The sequence below is a fragment of the Camellia sinensis genome, chromosome 10 (genome assembly GCF_055761805.1).
Source record: "Camellia sinensis isolate YWXY chromosome 10, ASM5576180v1, whole genome shotgun sequence".
In the NCBI taxonomy this organism is placed as follows: domain Eukaryota; kingdom Viridiplantae; phylum Streptophyta; class Magnoliopsida; order Ericales; family Theaceae; genus Camellia; species Camellia sinensis.
The window spans coordinates 148,792,313-148,795,833 of NC_138970.1; the positions used below are offsets into that span (position 1 = coordinate 148,792,313).

Consider the following 3,521-nt stretch of genomic DNA (forward strand, 5'->3'; position numbering starts at 1 on the left):
TTGATTATAACTCGTTCAGCTGCTGCTGGAACTAGGAGTTTAGTAATTCCATTGTTCTACATCATACGGACACTTGCACCAAGTGATCGATCCACATTCTTTTGGAAGAACAAAACAGAGAGCTACTAGAATGCTAAGGCCTTTCTAAATAATTATGCATCTCTTCTCCAAAAAAGTACACTTATTCTGATGTCAAGAAAATGACCAACTCCTTCAGACTTAAACTTGGTCGAGGAGGCTATGGTTGTGTCTTCAAAAGAAACTTAGACAATGGATGCCTTGTGGTAGTGGAGGTTCTAAAGGGTTGAAAGGCAGCGGAGAAGAGTTCATTAATGAGGTTGCAACCATTAGTAGGACTTCTCATGTTAATATTTTAACTCTTTTGGGTTTTTGGTTTTGAGGGTCACAATAGAGCTCTCATATATGAGTTCATGCCTAATGGATCCGTTGAGAAATTCATATATGATGGGAATTCCTTAACATATCGCCAATTGGGCTGGGAAGCGTTATACCAAATTGCAATTGGCATTGCTCGAGGATTAGAGTACTTGCATCGTGGTTGCAACATGCGAATTTTTCATTTTGATATAAAGCCTCATAATATTCTTTTAAATGAACATTTTTGTCCAAAGATCTCCGATTTTGGCCTTGCTAAACTGTGCCCACAGAAAGAGAGTATTGTATCACTGTTAGATGCTAGAGGAACAGCCGGCTATATTGTCCAAGAAGTATTTTGTAGAAACTTTGAAAGAGTTTCACACAAGTTAGATGTCTATAATTATGGAATTATGGTTCTCGAAATGGTTGGAGGAAGAAAGAATATTGATGTCGAAGTTGATCGTACTAGTGAGATATACTTTCCACATTGGATATATAAGCAACTTGAGCTAGATGAAGAACTTGGAGTGCATGGCATTATGAATGATGAGGCAAATGAAAGTGCAAGGAAGATGATTATAGTTGGCTTGTGGTGCATACAAACAGATCCCTTACATCGGCCATCAATGAGCATGGTGGTGGAGATGCTAGAAGGGAGCGTGAAGTCCTTGCAAGTCCCGCCTAAGCCTTACTTGTCTTCTCCCCCAAGATCACTGCCAGATTCTTCAACTACACTCGTGCCATAACATTGTCCTATTTACAATGCATACTTCTATTGCCAAGGTAATGCACTAGTGAAAATTAGGTAAATTCCCTCTCTTTATTGGCTTTTGTTAGTGTATGCTTGTTTCACAGTAGAATTAAACCGAGATTTAGAAACTAGTCTAGAACAGATGCACCAGTTGTTTTGTCAATTTCATTGAATCAGAACAAGGCATTCAAATTGGGCAATAAGGCCACCCAAGGGGATTAATGCTCTCACTTGGACCATAAATTGTTCCAAACATAGTACACCTCTGTTTTATAGCCAAATTTGGAGGTTATTAGCATTTTCCATATATTCTAGAGTCTACCTTATTACTCAATTGATAGAACTAGAATGAATTCTAACAAATATGGAACTTTTGAGTCCCAAAAATCTCTTTGCCTCAGCCAACACCAGTACCAATGGTTAAGGAAGGTGAATGTGATCACTCATTAGTCCATTTTCTCACAGAAAATAGTATTCATATAGAATTTTTATACATAGCTTTCACCAAAATGATGTGACTGGCATTGTGGTAATTAAATATTATTTTAATGAGCACCCTGTTTTAAAGTAATAAAACCATATCATTTTGTATGCAACTTATGAATACTTTTTTGTTTTCATTAATCTTTTGTGTTAGAATTAATGTATAGAGAAAGAGAGAGAGAATAAATTGTATGTATTATGATTGATTGAATGTGTATTTATAATGTTCAGAGAAGACTCTCCTTTATAGGGGAGAGTGTGTACAGAGGGGCCAAAAGAGGCAATGCACTAAGGAACAATATTATGAAAGCTGGTTGGTAGACAGCTTATATACAGGTAGCTAATATACTACTAATATATTCTAACATCCCCATCAAACTCAAGGAGGATAGTTACAAACCAACTTGAGTTTGGAAAGAGTAACAAAACAGGAAAATAAACTAAAAATAAAAAAGGATAGGAGACACTTTATGGTCGTGCCGGACCGTTAGGGAAGACGCTATATGGTCGTGTCACACCGTTGCAGAGGCTAACCGGAATCAATGTCGGGACAGTTTATGGGGTCATGCCAGACCGATGTAAAAACTAACCGAAATCAATGTCGAGATAGTTTATGGGGCCATACCGGACCGATGTAGGAGGCGACTTAGGGAGTGCACCATGGGGTGGCTTGGGTGGTTCTCATGATGTATAACCATACTCACTAGCTTGGGTGGTTCGCATAGTGTGTAACCATACTCACCATGATATATGTGTAATACCCCCCCTCAAACTCAAATAAGTTTAAAGATAGAAACCTATTGGAGGTTGAAACAAAGGGATGGATAAAGTGGAGCAAAACGGCTCAACACAGAGTGGAGATGTTTAAAAAAAAAATGGTAGAAAGGTTTTTTTTTTTTTTTGGTGTAAAACAGTTTGTTGGTTGTAGTGTAAAATTGTGATCAGGGTTGGTCCCTAACATGAAGAAATGATAAATTTATGGAATGAAAACGAGTTGGTTGTGAATGGAATTGTTTTTTTTTTTTTTTTTTTTTTTTGAAATGATAAGTATGGTGATGATGAGTATGGTAAAAATAAAATAAAACCAATGGGGGGTTCGGAATCTGTGGGCTGGGATATCGGATGATAATATATTATAATGGGTTGGTACAGTGCAAGTGTATGTGTGTATCTGCCGGGTGATAGGAGAGAGAAACAGTGGGGTTGGTGATGTAAAAAGGGTGAAAAGAAAAAATAAAGAAATAAAAGAAAAGTAAAATGAGTTTGAAAATAGAGAGAGAGAGTGTGTGTGGAATCGGATCTGGTTGTCAATGGCTTTGGGTGGGACTTGGCTGGAGAGTCCCATGCCGGGAACGGGGAGCTCGGTGACGCGGCCGGAGTCGCAGATGACGCTAGTCCACGAGCATGGGGTGGGCTCAAAGAGGTTGGAAGGGATCTGCCGAGGGATCTTCGCGGAGGCGCAGGCATGGCAGACTCGGGCAAGGGCGCATGAGGCCACTTCTACGGCGCTGTAGGAGCGGCTTCAGCAAGCGATAATGAGCGACGACGGAGGGCTGTTGAGCAGCCCGTGCCATGGCGGCGCGTGGTTGCGCGTTGGCTCTGACTCTTTAGACGATTCCAGCACCGGAGAAGAGAAAGCTGACGAGGAGTTTTCGCAGGCGATGTCAAGAGAGCTAAAGCACTTGCTGCTGCTTCAATAGCCGCCTCAAGAATACAGCCTTGTTGATTTAGCTGTTGTGGTCTACTCAACGACTCATCACTCTTTGTTGAATGATGAGGTGGAATTGGAACAGGAATCTTGGTTGGCGGGTGATTACCATCAACACCCACAAGCCAATATGGAGCCTTAGTTGCAGCACCAAAACGTTGCAAAATTCCTTTATCTGCCTTCATGATAGGGATGTTAGTC

At 40.4% G+C, this 3,521-nt stretch overlaps 1 pseudogene; it reads left to right on the forward strand.

Annotated features, from left to right (window-relative positions):
- The first annotated feature begins 200 nt into the window (after positions 1-200).
- Positions 201-1,445, forward strand: LOC145801749 (PR5-like receptor kinase pseudogene; annotated as a pseudogene).
- The last annotated feature ends 2,076 nt before the right edge of the window (positions 1,446-3,521 follow it).